The sequence below is a fragment of the Cydia splendana genome, chromosome 2 (genome assembly GCF_910591565.1).
Source record: "Cydia splendana chromosome 2, ilCydSple1.2, whole genome shotgun sequence".
NCBI lineage: Eukaryota > Metazoa > Arthropoda > Insecta > Lepidoptera > Tortricidae > Cydia > Cydia splendana.
The window spans coordinates 1,576,007-1,595,194 of NC_085961.1; the positions used below are offsets into that span (position 1 = coordinate 1,576,007).

The following is a 19,188-nucleotide window of genomic DNA, read 5'->3' on the forward strand; positions in this document are numbered from 1 at the left end:
TTTTGCTTTTTTTTTTCGTTTTTTTTTTTTTGCATTATGGTACGGAACCCTTCGTGCGCGAGTTCGACTCGCACTTGCCCGGTTTTTTGGAGTCATACTGACTGTTTGCCACTACGTGCCAGATTTAGGTACTAATGTAAGTATGCGCCAGTCGATCATCGCTAATGGCATTACCACATAGCCTTAGACCAGCGGTTCTCAATCTTTTTTTTTGACGGAACCCTTTTGGAAAGCGAAATATTTGATGGAACCCTACAATAAAACAATAGTTTTTAGAAGTGTGTTTTTTGCATAGTAAAATTTTTCGAGGCGACTAAAGCATAGTGTTCTAAATTCTTGCGGAACCCCTGCAGGGGTGTCGCGGAACCCTAGGGTTTCGCGGAACACACTTAGAGAATGGCTGCCTTAGAAACTATAGTCAATCTATACCAAATAGCACGGAACACAATACCCTAACAAGCCAGCCTATCGGGTTACTAACAATGTGCACCGATTCTTCACGACTCGACCCCGGGCGTGACTGGAGGCATTTTCGTGTGATTACCGTACATTATGCTCTTTATTTATAGAGCGAGTAGTGTGGGAGCCCGCTGTAAGTTTGAAACATCATCAAATAAAGAAGTTTTATAGTAGCAATTTATTTTTCTGTAACTACTTATGGTACTACTTTAACAAATAAACTGACAATAAGTAGCAAGAATAAAAAGATCAATACGGCTAAGTGTGGCATACCGGTTCATACATTTACTACTTGCTACTTGCGTTTATTGGCAAATGTAAACAGGTCGCAATGTATTGTAACGGCCACCCACACTTACCCTTATGCCACACTTACGTGTATTGACCTTAAACTTTTATAAACACTAACCCGGGGTTAACCCATTAAACCGTTAACCTAGTGTCAAATTGTACTGGTAACCATGGTAACTCCAGGTTTAACCGGTTAACCCCGGGTTAGTGGGATGGTGCAAGTGGCGCTAAAAGCATAACCTACCTTTTTCTCAGGTCAGGTATAAAATCTTAACCCCATTTATAATGTATAAGCAAATTTTAATTTTTAACAAGCAGAAACGTCTGCTAACGATGCTACTAAGCTTAGAATAAATTGAAAAGTGGAAAATTACTGACCCAATTATTTACCCAAGAGGGTGAGACTTGAACTCACGGGCTCTGGATCGATACTCCAGCACTCTGCCATCTGAGCCACCAAGACCCCATCCATAGCCAGCAAATATCCAGTATCGTATCCATCCATATCATATCAGTATAGTATCGATCAAGAGGCCGTGGGTTCAAGTCTCAAACAAGACAGAAATTATAAACTGAAATAAATGTCATATACTAAGAAAAAGTGACCAAGGCCTCCAAGACAGAAATTTTTCCACTTTTAAATTTATTCTAAGCTTATAAGCAAATTATTTATAAAATGAAAATTGAATGTGTGTGAGGGTTGGCCAAGGGTCTAAGTTGATTTTCATATTAGATCACGACATTTGCGAAATACAGATACCTATATTATATATTTTTCAAATTTTTATATAGGTATGTTACTTACCTATACAATTAAAGGCCCTGGCCTCACTGAGACCTATTAATGCATTTAGTTAGACTTAGATACATGGCCTATGAAAATGCTACTTTTAATACCAAAATCATTCTCGCTTTTTAGCGATAAGACCGCCTGCTGTTTACCTGTTTTTGAGTTGCTGTATTCATTGTATGATTTTCTGTATTGGGCAATAAAGAGTATTTGTATTGTATCGTAATAACTAATAAGGTAACAATAACGTTACCTACTATTAGAACAAATTAAATTATTTTCAGAAAATATTTTAATTTGTTTTTATCAAGTAGAAACACTACTGTACCGGGTGTGGCTTGTAATATGAGCAAAAAATTAAACTGTAGGCTGTACTTTTCATACTGACCAACATTTGTACAGCGACTTTTAAAAATAACTTGTGGTTTGATTATTAATACACTTTAAAGTTTATTCTAAGACGCAATGTATTGCGAATTTTGTTATGTTTAAGGCGTGACAAGCAACGTCAATCACAATGATATGGCGTGGCGATGGCGTCGATTGAAGATAATATTTATTTTGTATGAAAAATAGGGAGTCTAAATACTTCATAATTTTTAAAAGTTGTTGAACTAAAGTGTCACCGTTTGAGGAGTACAATCTATGTTTTAATTATTTGCTCGTGTTACAGGCCACACCCGGTATAACCACTGCTGCTGCACACACACACACTACAACTACACCGCTAACACTGCTGGTTCGATTCCAGCCTGGGGCACTGGAGGCCTTGGTCACTTTTTCTTAGTATATGACATTTATTTCAGTTTATAATAACGTTACCTAATAAAAGTTTGTCTCACGGACTATATCTGCTGAGGTCGTAGGTTCAGATTTCTAACCAGGGCTATTACTTGCTTAAACTCTATCCATTGGCGCCATGAAGGCGAAAAGTGGAATACACCTTTCATAAATATCTTCATACTAACCTTTGCCCGTCACTTCTTCCGCGTAAATGATTTTATTTTCAACTTTTAACAAACGTAGTATTTTGATACAAATTACAAAGCCCCTTAAGACAAAAAGTGCGAGTCGAACTCGCCCACCGAGGGTTTTGTACTTTTTAGTATTTGTTGTTAAAATAGCGGCAACAGAAATACATCATCTGTGAAAATTTCAACTGTCTAGCTATCACGGTTCATGTGCAGAGTGTGCATGGAAGAAGAGGAAACAACAAAACACATTCTCCTAGACTGCAAACAGACAGAAATATACAGAACCAAATACCTAGGGTCTCCGTGCACACTAAAAGAGGCAGTTAGCAACCTGAAAACATTGCTAGTGTTCATGGAGGAGCTGGGGTGATTACAGTAGCGCTGCCTCGTTTCACGCAAAATAGGCACAATGGTTGTCGATTTGCGGAAAATGCCCAGAAGCACTAACTAACATACTATCGCGGTTCATGAGGATACAGCCTGGTGACAGACAGACAGACGGACGGACGGACAGTGGAGTCTTAGTAAATTTTTACCCTTTCGGTACGGAATTCTAAAAAGGGAAGCAGAGTTTTTGAAAAATCATACTGATTTTTTTTAATGGAACCGCGGAATAGATGTGATAGCTATGTGAAAACAAAATAAAAACAATAAAACATTTTTAACGAACCCCTTTTTAGTCATTAACTCTTAAATCCAATTTAAATAAAATTTACCTCCAATTTAGTACTGAGCTTTTAAAAGCGTTTCAATTAAGCATTTAAAAATAGAAGTAAAACAGTAATTTACTTTAAAGAGTTTCAAAGGTACAATTTATCGTACAAAGAGCAAAATTTGAGAAAAGCATGTGTTTACGTTACCTACAATGAACTTTGATCTTGTTTTGTTTTTGCTTTCTATTATTTAATTAGTTTTTCACCTCAGCAGCTCGAACAAGGGTACTTTGCTTCTTAAAAACAGTGAGCAATGAGTCATTTTGTCTCACTCAGAGACAAAATGACATTCAAGTGACCTTTATAGTCAAATGTCATTTCAACATGCGGGGTCTAATACAAGTTCGATATACTTGGATTCTATTATCTCTGTCCCTCTAGGTATGTTCTCACTGCTTAGGGTGAAAAATTTTGTGTACTACACGAGATCAAAGTTATTTACATCTCGTGCGCTTTTGAATCCCTTACTACGCTCAAGATTCTAAATTAGATTATTATAGAATCTTTCGCTTGCACGGGACTCAAAATAAGCACTCGAAGAAATATCAAACTTTGATCTCTTGTTGTACAAATAACTATTTCTCTGACTACTGAGATAAAGATAACGTTGTACTTAAAGGTATTTCGAAATAATTAATTATATCAAACACTTCGAGCAACACCGGCTTCCGACACGTCGGAAGGGCCCAAGCGATATCTTGTCGTACAAATCGTTCTGTCATTCTTGCGGGGGGAAACGTGCACACAGTCGCACTTCTCACTCACTACATACAAAATCCAATCTGTAATGACGACACAAATACATAGAAAATGACACACGTCAAAGACAAATCTTGCACACCTCGATCTCTTTTTGTGTACGGATGAGTCTACACGCACCGCGCTAGTTGTGTGCATGCCCAGTTGGGCATGTGCTTCGGCAGAGGGGAAATAGTGCGAATACCGACTCCCTTCCCGGTGTTGCTCGAAGATCATAAACCATCATAGTATAGAATAACGGCACGTATAGGTAGGTTATGTAATATACCTATTTCATTTATTTTATTACATTTACCTCGCCTTTTAAACGATATTAGTCATTTTCAAAAGACAATTATTTAAGTGGTGGTAATAACTAATATAATAACTTCAGTATAAATAACACCTTTAATTCCTGTAGATAAACTAGTTTTCATCTTATCCATTCTCAATGTGTAAACAGGCTAGCCACACTTATCCCGCCGCCACACTTAAGGATGACTCACGTTGGACCGGGCCGGGCCCGGGCCTAGGCGTCCGACATGTAAAATTTTCTATGACCGCTGATCGGTGATCACGTGGGTGCTTTCCATAGAAAATGAAGCGCCGTAAGCTCCGGCCCGGCCCCGGGCCTAGGCGTCCGACATGTAAAATTTTCTATGACCGCTGATCGGTGATCACGTGGGTGCTTTCCATAGAAAATGAAGCGCCGTAAGCTCCGGCCCGGCCCCGGCCTGGTCTAGCGTGAGTTCTTTACCCTCACGCCATCTTTACTCAAACATATCTGGCAGCAGTTCATCGGTAGCAGTAGGTAAGATCTGTCTATAACGGAAAACGTATAAAATGTCTTGTATATCGCTTTCCACAGAAAACACAAAATACATTCTCTTCACATTACGTTCCGATCGCGTCAAGACTCCTTTAGAAACCGAGGCAAAGGAAAAATAACGCTTCTAGAAGGAATTACTCTTCTTACTGTAATTCGATCAGGACTGTGACAATCGTGTCGTTGAAGTATGTGCTTTATTTGGTGGGAATAGAGTCCAATTTCGTGTGGCGGTGTTTCTTCGGAGGTAACAATAAACCGATCGTGTGTTGAGAACAATGGGATATAAATAGCACACAGATGGTAAACAGTACAATACAGATGAAGTGCATAGTTGTTTGCCATCGTATTTTCACGGAAACGCACGAACGTGTTATGCTATTTCAGTCAGTCTCGGCACAATAAGTACTGAGGTTTACTTAAGTAGCATGACAAATACGAACGCTTCCAAGATAAAGGATGACTCACGTTAGACCGGGCCGTGTCCGGGCCGGAGCTTCCAGCGCATCGTTTTCTATGGAAAGCATCACGTGTTCGCCTGTCATGTCATAGAAAAGTTAGCGCCGGAAGCTCCGGCCCGGACACGGCCCGGTCTAACGTGAGTCATCCTTTATAGGTACGAGGGAAAACAATTATGGACTACGTATGTAAGTACTATATTTCTGTACTTCCACGTGTAGATTTAAGGTGCCATTCGTATTTTAGACTACACCACCATTACTTCTGCATAATTAAAAAGAGAATTGTTACTACGGTGCAATGTTGCCGCAAATGTTATAAATCCGGGAAGCAACATCAATTTTGACATTAAATTTGTGGCAGACTGATACGAGAAACAAATCGTGCGTCCCGTCCGCACCAATACATGTCCGGACAAGTACGAGCGACATGCACGAGAACTGAATGACATCAGTTAGATGTCAGTCTGATATCAGTGTACGTTGGAATTGACCTGTCCAGTTATGCAACGTACTGTTTTTCAACAGAGCGCTATGCGATCAAGTTGGCAAGCAAGGTAAGAGATTGGATTTCGGGCTTACAGTAAAATGTCCAAGAATTCTACACACAAGTGTAAGCTACCATCACCGTCACTCTTAACTGTCGATCGGTGGACCTTATGCTTATTGTAATAAGGTCCAAATTGCGATGCAGCATAGCATCGACACGGCATTGGGACATAGCCTACATGGAAGTAATGTATCAAACAATACTAATTAAAAAAACCGGGCAAGTGCGAGTCGGACTCGCGCACGAAGGGTTCCGTACCATAATGCAAAAAACGGCAAAAAAAAAACGGTCACCCATCCAAGTACTGACCCCGCCCGACGTTGCTTAACTTCGGTCAAAAATCACGTTTGTTGTATGGGAGCCCCACTTAAATCTTTATTTTATTCTGTTTTTAGTATTTGTTGTTATAGCGGCAACAGAAATACATCATCTGTGAAAATTTCAACTGTCTAGCTATCACGGTTCGTGACCGTCCGTCAGCCTGGTGACAGACGGACGGACGGACGGACAGCGGAGTCTTAGTAATAGGGTCCCGTTTTACCCTTTGGGTACGGAACCCTAAAAATATTTATCAGGGTGACAGATCGGAAGAAAGGTCACCTCATCGTTTCCATAATATTATCAATATTATCATACATTATATAAAATACTAGTACCCCTAGTGTAAATTTCATTCGACGTGACGTGAGCGTGACGTGACGTTAGCGTAGCGTTAAGTGTCATTTTGTATGGGATTTTGAGTTTCCAAAACGTACAGCTTGGCGCGCTGTTCAAAATCCCATACAAAAATAGACAACGCAAACTCGAATGCTGTTTGGATTCTGTATTGATAAGTTCAGGGACATATGAAATTTGTCACATTCATTTAATTTAAGTGCTTCTTAATCAATTCAGTATGTTTTAATGATTGCGAACTTCAATTAGGTACTAATGGATAATTTACGACTAAATATGTTTAACACTATAAAATAGCCCAGTACCTATTTACTCTACCTATTTATTTATTCCAAACTTCATTTCATCCAGCCAATGAGACAGGATATAAACGCCATTAATTTAACTCATCCAATCAGCGGCGACCACAGATAATACTTGAATAGCGCGATCAACTGCCACTAGTGGAAAAAGGGCATAAGTCCTATAGAAAGTGTGTTAAGTTCGTCTATTCAGACACGGTGCGATAGCGCGATCAAGGCTGTCCCCAGTTGAAAAGAGGCGTAAGTCTTATACAAGTTGTATTGAGTTGCCTCTATTCAGACGTGGTGGAATTTTGGCGCGGTGCCGGCAACGCCATCTGTTGGTTTTAGGTGTGATTGACATACGGGATAGCGTTTAGCTACAAATTAAGATCGGATTTAATTAAAATTTTGAATCAGTGCGTTTTTGGTCCAAATTGAAGTGCTTCGCAGACAATACGAGGTTAATATGATTAAAGAATCAGACATCAGACGTAGCGATAATATATATTAATATACTGAAAGATACCGAGAGATATTAGTATAGGTAAGCACCACATACGCCAACGATACCAAAATATATATCGCTCTCTGTCTAGCATCTATAATACAATGTGAGAGAGACGAAATGTGTCGTAATAACTATATTATTGCAAGGTATCTTGATGCCTTGCAATAAGATATCTTTTGGTATATTATCGCTCCGTCTATGACGGGCTTAACAAGCTACCGTCCACGATTTCGTGCTTCCTTGCTTCCTTCCTTCCTCCTTATCCTCCCCTTTGTATTAAAAACTATCCTATGTCCTTCTCCGGGACTTAGACCATTTCCATACAAAATTTCATTTACCTAAATCAGTTCAGCGGTTTAAGCGTAAAGAGGTAATATAAAGACACTCAGAGTTACTACCGAAACGGGAATCGAAAACGAAAAGCGAGTCAAGGAGAAAAAACCGGACAAGTGCGAGTCAGACTCGCCCACCGAGGGTTCCGTACTTTTTAGTATTTGTTTTTATAGCGGCAACAGAAATACATCATCTGTGAAGAAAATTGCAACTGTCTAGCCATCACGTTTTATGAGATACAGCCTGGTGACAGACAGACGGACGGACAGTGGAGTGGAGTCTTAGTAATAGGGTCCCATTTTTACATTTTGGGTACGGAACCCTAAAAACAATCCTGAAGGGATAACTGTCCATTATATTATGTATAAATGTGGAAGAAGGTTGTCTGGCTAAATATTGCTTTTATAAAGTATGACTTGCTAAAAAAATAAGCCGTACTTTTATATCGAATTCTCGAAACGACACGATAAAATCGAAGGCAAAACAGCGGTCATAGCTTAGTTTTAAACGCAATAAAGACGCCGAAACAAGCCACTAACTCAAAATCGGCAATTTCCGAGCACCATATGCGGCTAGCATGTTAGTAACATGTCGAAACGCCTCATATTGTTCCGCTGTTCCGAAAATCTGCCGCCGACGGCCTGCCACAACTTATGTTTACAGAGCTTACACTAAAGAAAGAAACAGCTGTTGGGCAAATATAAGTTACAGATAGTTACAGCCAGCGGAAGCGCTGGCTGGACGTCGTGACAGCGGACATGGGAGAGAACAATCTCACACCTGAGGGTGCCGAAGACCGGGCAAAGTGGAGAAGACTGAGCAGGAAAGCGGACCCTGGCGCTAGGCCGGGAAAACGCTAGGTTGAAGAAGAAGTTGAAGAAGATTGCTATTACTTCAAGATTGCTTTTAATATCAATACGTTCAGGGAGTGAGTGAGGCTTTATATATGTCGCTATTCCACCGCTGGCTATACTGCTGTGTGTACGGCTTTTATAAAAGGTTTCGTATTTTTTTTAACTTAGCGCAATAATTGTTTTTAAAGTTTGTTTCTTGTATTTATACAAAAGCATAGTGGGTCAACCTCATTTAAGATGAGTTTTATATTTTCAAATCTTGCGTGGAAGCCATTAACGTTCCACTGCAAAATTTTCATAAATAAGACTATCTATTTTATATAAGGATTGTTATTGAGTCTTCTTTCCTAGGTATCTTGCAATTTTGCCTGTTCCTATCACTATTGCACACGCGTAATTATATTGCTGTTTCGCCTATAATGACGGCGTCAATGACTCTGTGCAAGCAGGACAGCAATATATATTTACGCGCGTGCGCTAGAGATATAACTAGGCGGGCTAATGTACGGAATTCCGTGTGCTAAGCGTCCTTTCTTTACTATAATTTGATACGCAATTTTATTCATATTTATATTCAGATAATTTTAGTATGGAGTGTTTTGGCAAAGATAATAGATGGTATAGAGGGGTATAGAGGGCCAAAGTAAATTTTGTAGTCACGGTACATTTACTGCCATCTATCGACACACGATTAAAACTTAAAATAAAATTGAAAATGTATAAATTAATCAAAATATGTTTACGGATAAATGATTTTTAATTTTTATTGTTCCATACTGACCCATGTTCTTTCACTGATATGTGTTAAAATTGTTAAATATCAAACGGTGTCGTCAACGCCATCTAGCCGAGAATAGGCCAAAGGTATGGCGCCATCTATTCAAGAATGACTTTTTCTTGATTTCCGAGGCACGATTTTATCTTAGAATTTATTTATCTTATACGGAGTTACATATATCTTTGGTTTTGGTCTGCCGTATTGAATTTGTAGGCAGTACCTACATACATTCTAAAAAACATATTTCGCGGCCCTTCGTTCACAGACACCAAACGTATGCTTCACATCTAGTTTTTTATTATATCTTACAGTTTGTACTTTGTGTAGCACATTCGGCAGTACCTATGTGTGTCAGGTCTGAGATGCTCTAAGTAATTTGTACTTGTATACGTACACGGAAATTTAAGAGTTTAAAAAGTATACAAATCCTAGTTTGAGCTTCTGCAAGTGTATCTATAAATAAATTTCTTATTACCAAGTTAATACAATAAAATGCAACACTAATAAACAGAGATCGGTGGGGGTGAGCTATTTGCCTTATAATATGACGTAAGATATGTCAAATTATAATGTAAATAGCTCACCCCCGCCGATCTCTGCTAATAAAGGGCATATCCCTATTTCTATATAGAAATACTTAATAAATTGCAATAAAAAACCGTTAGTACAAGTTGATTTTTAACTAACACAAACAAAATCCAGACAGGACCTGTATAATAATATATGTATATGTCAAGAAAAAAGTGTGTTACAAGGAAAAATCTAAGCTGTTAGTTATGTATTGCGTTTGCGGCGTGGTTTCAGTGCTAATGCTAGTTAAACTGCTTAAAATTGCAGTGTAAAATGAAAGTGTCTTGTTGTTGTGCGCTGTGCGAGGGTAAATTCGGCCTGCTCGGTCTGTTTATGATGGAATCGTGACTTGGCAGCGGTCGCCGTGAGCGGGCGGAGGCATGAGCGGTAGCGGAAGCGGGTAACCGACCGTTAACTAAGGAGTTTTTAATGTACTGTTACAAAAGAGTTAGTCTATAAGCGTGAACTAGAAAGATTCTAATATCAAGGGCAATATTTAATGAGACTTTGTTTTATTTTATTTATTTATATATGGCCATTTTATGAGAAAATGACCCGTTTTATTTAGGCAGCTCGCACGGATAGTTAACACGAAAAATAAAGTCTCATTCTAACGGAAATTGCTGTCTGCTGCTGACTGTCCGATCCTAAGGTATTGGACCGAGCAAATAATTTAATATAAGTTCATATTATGTTTATGTATAAATTCTAACAATAGATTAATATATTTGCCTGTTGACTAACAATCTATGGATACCTTATTTGTTTGAAATTAACAAATTTAGATTTGATTTTACTTTGATTTACTAGGTACTGTGGGTATTTGAAATGGTATGTATATTAAGCTTAAGGCCAAGCTGCCTCAAGCAAGAACGTTAACCGTTGGTCGTTAATTGTATGATCCAATCACTGCCACTGCTGTCATATTCAAGGCCATAAATCCAATGGAAGTATCGCAACTCTCTCTTTAACAAGTAAATGCCTACCAAAAGTACCTCCTGCTTCTATCAAAACAAATGATTTTCATAATTGCACATCAAATATTCTTACATTATTATTGTTTTCTGTTTCTCGTTGAGAAAGACGTTTTCCTTAAGCAGAAATAACTGTTTTTGTCTGTAATTGGACGCAAAATACGTGAAAGAAGATACCTTTTGTAAGCTGACATTTGATGGAACGTATCATTATTATTATAAATGTGAGGACTGAAAAAGATATTTTAATATGATAAAAACATTTACAACGCTTGTAGTACCTACAGTCCTTAAGAGAATAATCGCGGAATTACCTAACTTTCTAACTAAACTACCGGAGTTTTAGGTTGTAGTTCATCTACTAATAAATACCTATTATGGAATTCAATTGTACCACGGGACATAATCGCGTATTTAAGTTTTAAGATTTACCTGCGACGTTTCGAGGACGGCGTTAAAGATGTTGATGTCAACTTTAGCCAGTCTTCTCCGAGACCACGGGGACAACGCCGTCCTCGAAACGTCGTAAACGTAAATCTTAAAACTTAAATACGCGACTAAGTCCCGTGGTAAAGTTTAATAATGTTTAAAAATCGTGAAAGTTTAAATCAGTGTTTTACTAATAAATAAATAAATAATAAATATTTGGGGACAATTTTACATAGATCTAGCCGACGATATACATACGTATATAGATAAATACATACTTATATTGCCTAGAAGACACCCATAACTCAGGAACACATATGTTTATTACACAAATAAATGCCCTTATCCTTTTCCTTAATAAAATGAGTGACAGATTGAACGTTCTAATCGCAACAGCAATGTAACCTTAAGTATCTCATAAAACATCCGAGTAGGGTTATAATTTGTACTTCCACAAGTACGCTGGGCTTTAGCGTATACTTATAAGTATAACAACCCTTTTCAAAGGGTAAACTGCACGCAGCCATTAATCTTGTTCTCCTCATTATTTATTAGTTATTTCTTTTGAATTGAAAGCGAAAGAAAGCGGTTTATCGTGAAAGAAAGCTAGTAATGCCGTATAAGCTAAAAGGCGGTATCTCGAAAACAAATGAGGTTGAGAAAGGAACTTTCAGATTAAGATTTTAAGGTACATTTTGCATTGAGTTTTCATTGAAAATGCTGCTTTTTAGATTAGCCAGGTATAATCGTGTTTGAATATGCCGGTGAGGCATGAAGCCTTTGCGTAATGTATAAGTAAACATGCATACTCTTATTATTTACTCATACTATTTTTATTTTCTAGTTAAACATAAACAAGGATACCTGTTTAATCGATAAATATCTAGTTTTAAGCTATTTAGTAGGTCACGTAGCCCAACGTTATAGGAAATATTGAAAGCAAATTTTGAATCAATCATGTCAGAAATTATGATAAATTTTTTTTTATTTTAAACTGGGACGAAATAAAAATGAAACTCTAGAGTCTACACCAATTTAAAATGATTTTAATTTGATTTAATGTATTAGTACTGATATTAAGAGTTAGGCACGCTAGCTGACGAATACGAAAACGATTAAAAAAGAGCGTAGGTACTCCCTTCTTATAGGTCCTCCTTCTTCTCGTATCTTAAATGCCGGCAACGCACTTTCAACCCCTCTGATATTGCAGGTGTCCATGGCCAAAGGTAATTGGGCGTTTTCAGAAATAAATATTGAAAACCTGATTCTTTCACATCTGGACGTTCTTGGGCTCATTCTACTCAGAATCGACAGCATTCTCCATCCCACCATTAAAAAAAGATGTCCCAAAATGTCCATTCCATTACGTCACGTTTTAGTATGAAAAAAATTTTCACTTGTATGTGCGTGCCGTAGCCGATGTACAATTTTCATACAATTTTTGGGGGCATTTTATTTAATCATCAGAATTGAATATGCTAGTGATTCTGAGTTGAAATAACCCAAAAACACCGGGACTGTGAGAATCGGCTTTTCGATATTTATTTCTGAAAACGCCCAATTGCTTACCATCCGGCAATTAGTCTGCTCGTTTTCCTCCTATATTTATGTAATTTCCATATATTTTGTATCCAATTTATTGTGATATACTTATTGTTAATTTTCTATCTATTTAACTTAGAATTTGTTAATAGAATTCAACATGTGTCATCACTCATCATCCCAACATCATAGAAGTTAGTGTTAACTTGCGAACGAAGTTAACAGCGCCATCTATCTGACCCTATTTATACTTTATCGAACCCTAGATGGCTTATCGATAATCGATACGCCAATAAAGGTACATAGTTCCCTATACAGTCCATAGGTGGCGCTGTAATCAATAGTAATAGATTTAGGCTAGTGAATTTAAATGTACTTGTCTTACTTTCCCAATATACGCCATGCGAAGCATACGTTGTTTGTCTGACTCCTTCAAGATCCTCCGACCGCGTACCATCAGGTAGTAAGTAAACTGACAATTCACTGCTTTGACATTTTAAAGCAAGTAGTCATTAATCTCATCTCATCATCTTTGGTGCAGTCTCGTATCCTCACCTTTTTTGGTCACGTATGCCGCCGAGGGGAGGTGGCTATTGAGCGACTTGTGGTCCAGGGAAAGGTTGAGGGTACCAGGCCACGAGGAAGATCGCCTATGAGGTGGACCGACCAGATAAAAGCGGCAGTAAATAGCTCATCATCACTACATGAATGCACGAGGAAGGCGGCTATCAGAGAAGAGTGGCGACGTGTTGTGAAGCTTGCCACCAACACCTGAAGTGACGACCACGACCACTCTGTCAAGAGTGACACCGACGAAGAAGAAGAGTCATTAATAACCGCAAGAAACAGTGCAATCTGTAAAAGCAACGAACCGCAATTTACACAACTTTACATAATTAGGGGAGACCGAGGTGAGTTGTGACAGAGGAGAGTTGTGACATTGTCGATTTATTTGTGGAATCTATTAACTAAAATCTAGGTCGTAATAGCGCGCGTTTGTTAGTTCAAGTTGCGAGCTAACAAACGCACACTGTTGCGAGCTCACTAACAGTTATTAGATTCCAAAAAATCGACAATGTCACAACTCTCCTCTGACACAACTCACCTCGGTCTCCCCTACGGCACCGGGCCAACTTGGCTTGGAATATAAAAACAAGTATTTCAAATGGAAGGTAAATGGAAACTACTTGGAAGTTTGAAATCATATAACACAAGCTTCTGTCTAACTTTAGTTTGGTTTAGTAATTATAATTCATTTTTTAGGGTTCCATACCTCAAAAGGAAAACACGGAAGCCTTATAGGATCACTCGTGCGTCTGTCTGTCTCTCCGACCACCCCCCCCCCCCTTTATCTCCGAAACTACTGGTTCTAAAATTTTGAAAAATATACACAAATTAGTTCTTTAACTATACATAGATGACAGGAAAACTAATTAGAAATGTGCAGTCAAGCGTGAGTCGGAATTAATATACTGAACCCTTGGAACGCGAGTCCGACTCGCACTTGGCCGGTTTTTACTTTCTGTACCTACATAATCCTCTTGAATGATATCATGAAAAATATGGCCAAGTTATTATAATAACCAACCTAAAATATCGTATATTAAAATCGACAATGATTAGGAATAAAATAATAGCTATCAAACTCGATAATAAGGACAAAAACATAACACATAATTACTACAATATATCAATATTGTTAACTAACTTAAACCTTATTGCAAAGGATTAAGGTTTAGAATTCAGTGAAATGTGTATCAGAGGCAAATATACCTATAATCAGTGAGTCTCTGAATATTTGATGTGCTGAAAAATCAATGTTTCCACGACATGCTACCAATGCTTGATCGATATACCTGGCAGTGACACAAATAAAACACATACGAGTATATATTATTCTATTCTATCCTATCTAATATACTATTACTTAGAGCGATATAGCGAAGTCACCACACAAGTCATGTAAGGGTCTCCCCAGATATATCGACGCAGAATCGGCAAAAGCCATAGTATATTAAACTATTTTGTAAATTGTAATTGTATATCACTAACCTTAATTCATTTTAAGATTTGTTTTACGACTAACACTAAATGGATCTCTGTGATTCGAATTAAATAAATAATTGAAAAGCAGATAGGAAAAAGCTTTATGTCTACGCAATAAGAGCGAAAAATAACGGCGTCGGCCGATGCGAGCCGAGCCGAACGACGAATTTTTCGCTCTTACTGCGCAGATATAAAGCTTTTTCCTTTCAGCTTTTGCCGATTCCGCGTCGATATATCTGGGGAGATCCTAAAAGTTTAAACTTTCACGATTATTAAACATTATCAAACTGCACAACGGGACTTAATCGCGTATTTAAGTTTTAAGATTTACCTCCGACGTTTCGAGGACGGCGTTGTCCCCGTGGTCAACAAAATAGATTGCAGTTGTGGTAGTTCCTATATCGGAGAAACTAAGCGCACCATAGCAGAAAGAGTTAAGGAACATATCGCAGCTGTCAAAAATCGTCAGGTCAACAAGTCTGCGGTGGCTGAGCATTTGCTGGAGTCAGGACCAAACCACTGGATTGAGCTGCATAACCCTAAAATCCTCTCCACGGATCGCCATTTCTACAGTAGAAAAGTGCGGGAAGCCATTGAAATCAAAAAACATTGCAATTTTAATCGGGACGAGGGTTTTAAGATCTCATCCACATGGAATCCAGTCATTAGTAAATGTAAGCGGAAACGAATATCGACAGTCGATAAATCGAATATCGTTAGTGTTGTGTGTCGACAGAGTGACATCCCTAGTGCGCAAAACGTTCAAACTGATAAACAAGACCAAGTGCGGGTAGTTCGAAAAACTCGCGCGGCTAGAAGATGTTGATGTCAACTTGAGCCAGTCTTCTCCGAGACCACGGGGACAACGCCGTCCTCGAAACGTCGGAGGTAAATCTTAAAACTTAAATACGCGATTAAGTCCCGTTGTGCAGTTTGATAATGATCCTAAAAGTTATTTTACTTGTAAAATGCTACGCTTTAAGAAACTAACTGAGTCGGTTCTAAGGGTTGGAAACATTTGAGAAACTCATTGTATTGGTACGAGCCGGGTTTCGAACCCGCGACCTCCGGATTAAAAGTTGCACGTCTTACCCTTAGGCCACTCGCTGGATGGGCCCAGCGCTGGCGTAGCGTTGGAATAATAATAAAACAGCAGCAACACTGCTTTAGAAAGTCCGAAAAACAAGTGACCTCTATACAAATAGTCTGTTATGATTAAAATAATCTCTGTTTAGCCTTATGGTTGACTGGTAGAGAATGCATTTAGACATTAAGTCTAAATAAATAAATAAAATTCTGAAAACAAAGATACCTTATCCAACCTAATGAGGGTTATATTAAGTATAACATAACAGTTTATGAAAAGAAAATCATACTTCGATGCGACGAATTCAAATTCTTTACATAGAAACTTTTAAAAACACACTGAAAACAATAAAATCTCAGATATTTTCGAGTTCCCAATCCAGATAACTAAAAAGCGAAGATAAGTGAAATAGAAAAGGGTAAAGCTAAGCTTTCGGCTTATTCCTGAAAGTTTGGTGCTTTCAGGAATCGGCTCCGTTTAATCCTGTACCTGTTACTGAAAAGCTTTTAAGTAAATAAGTAACTTATACTCCCTTTCCGTGCTATGTTCAATTTTCTTGGAGTTCCTATTAGGTCTTTAATCCATCTATCCAAGTTGGATTTGGCATAATGGACCCTTATAAGTAATTAATATTTGGGAGACCGAGCTTTGCTCGGAAAACATATAAAAACTCGAAAATTCGCGTATTCCCAGAGATACGGCCTAGCTAGACCGATTTTTCGGCCCCGAAAACCCCTATTTTTATATAACAACTTTAATCGGAATCGTTAGAGCCATTTCCGAGATCCCTGAAATATATTACCTATATATAAATAAATATATATAAGTACAAGAATTGCTCGTTTAAATTATATTCCAGAATTAGATAATGTTTTCTTCCTATCTAAAACTATGTATCATTCAAATAAGCTTAAACATTTTCCAAACAACTATTTGTAGAATAAAACAATAGCATGGCTTCAGCGTTAATACTGTAATTCATAACAAAACATAATACAATCAGACAATATATCGGGTGGAACGGAACGAAGGACTTTTACGCAAACGGGGAATCGTTTAGGCTACGTACTTTATTTTTCACTATTATATAATCACGTTAATAATTCTAACCGTTTTTGAGATACAGTTTGTTAAACATTAGTGCAAAAATCTGTATGTTTCAATCCTAGGAAGTATATCCTATTAAATAACATGTGTGAATTTAACCCTTAAACGGGTTGTGTATCTATAAGTACCACATAGCAAAAGATTTTTTTTTGGCGAGCTGAGTAAATACAACGACCGCAATATGTCATTGCCGTAAAGTCTATTAAGTGGGTTATATCGGAACGTAAAAAAATGACAGGTGTCAAAACAAATTTCTTTGAAAATTTAGTTGTAAAGTTCAAATCGACAACAAATGGCAGTTTTTGTACGTTTCTCCCGCTGTATAAGTTCGCTACACCGAAAAAAAGTACTGTAAGTATTTTCTTTTGTATTTTTATGGTAGATTATTAGATAATGTATGTGTAGTAAGTCATAACTTACCTTAGTTATTGTTTTCTGATAAAATATTCGATCTAAAAGTTTATGGTTCGTATGAACCCTCTGCCCGTCTGGGGCACGTTCGAGTGGTTTATAAGTGGCCTCTGCCCTGCAGGGAGTTTAGATGACATTTAAGGGTAAGATTCATTACTATGAATGAACCCTCATAGTACAAACATAATATATTTTCCTTTGGTTTTTAAATTAAATATTTATTCAACGGTCAATCTTACGAGCCACTACATCCATGCGAGCCAAGAAAGTGCTGGCAGTTAGTGCATTTTGTGACGCAAGTGTAAATGTGATGTGCACATGACTTGCCCTTAAAACTACTCTGTATGGCTAACAAGGCAGTGGCCATATAAGGACCACGTAGCACCATTGGTCACGAGCAGTGGGCATATAAAAACCACCGGGTTTTTTTTATTGAATTAGGGGTAATAAAAAAAATCAAGAAATTACTTTTCATTTTAAGCTATTACCTACCCGAGTCAGTAATCAAAAGTAAAAAATTCGTCAGGCCTGTTTAAGGGTTAAAATGTACTTAAATAATGTAGGGTTGTCACTGGTAAAAAAATATTTAATTTTAATGATTTTGTTTTACTTTTTAATCCAGCTTTACGATTATAATAACTCGATTGTACATCACTTAGATAACACTATCCTTTCAGCTCAGTCTCTAGAAATGTTCCAGCCTGTATAGGTACACGACACCTTAAACTTTATTATCTAATTTGGCCTGTTATATTCAAATTTAATACATAATTAGCTATTATATCACACCAAATTCAGAGCTCTATAAATTCTACACCTTCAATTAATTTGACACCTCTCTCACCCACCGCTGAACAGCTGCCAGGCGCCCGAATTAATTGATAATGATAGTATGGCACACTAACTAGAGGGATTTCGTTGCTCTTTAAATTGCAAACCTATTTCCGTAGGTTCTCTCCGTCTATATAAAATATCCACTCATAATGGGCAAATCGATTAATAAAGCTCACTAATCGTGAAGTAGATAGCACTAGAAACACTAGTCATTTCGATAAACACTATCATCGCATTAAACAAATTGACGGTCGATTTAGATTCCTTGATTATGCGAGGTAAACAACACAGAGCAAAACAGCTAGTCCGCGAAAATTTAAAACGCTTTCATTTCGAATAAGAATAATGAATAAGAATAAAGATCATTTATTTCAGCTAATCGTTACATACATACCAGGGGTCCCGCGGGGAACCTATTACAATTTAAATATCAGAACTAAGTTACAATTAAAATCTAACATTTAGTGAGGAACTACTTACGGCTAGTACTATCTTACTAAATCGAAAGTGCTGCTCGAATATGCTATAACGAAATAATTTTATGAGCAACCCATAGTCATTAATTTCCATTAGATTGATTTTCCCGCCTATTTCGAAAAACACTAGCTTTTTGTCCATTGTCAAGCTTATTGCGTAGCGCTACGTTCGTAGCAGATGTTTCCCCAACCGTAGCGCAGAACTTACACAGAGGGCTAAAGCGTAAGCGTAAAGCAACTTTGGATGTAGCGGGAATTCTGATGTATATAACGGGAACCAATCCACACCAAATCTCCATTTATTTTTGACGTTATAACGTCTTATAAATCGATGAACACCGGTAGCATGCACGAAAAAATGTCACGTTGTGGACACATATCTCCATGGTAACGTTGTGGGCGGATCTCCATGGTAACGTTACGGCCACGTTTTGTTATGACGTTATCACGCAAAATTATCGTCCGTAAACCGACTTTACAG

General features: G+C 37.8%; 1 protein-coding gene across 1 annotated transcript in view; it reads left to right on the forward strand.

Moving 5' to 3' along the window:
* Window positions 1–19,188, forward strand: part of LOC134801853 (protein madd-4) — a 490,229-nt gene that overhangs the window by 288,338 nt on the left and 182,703 nt on the right. The window lies entirely within an intron of this gene.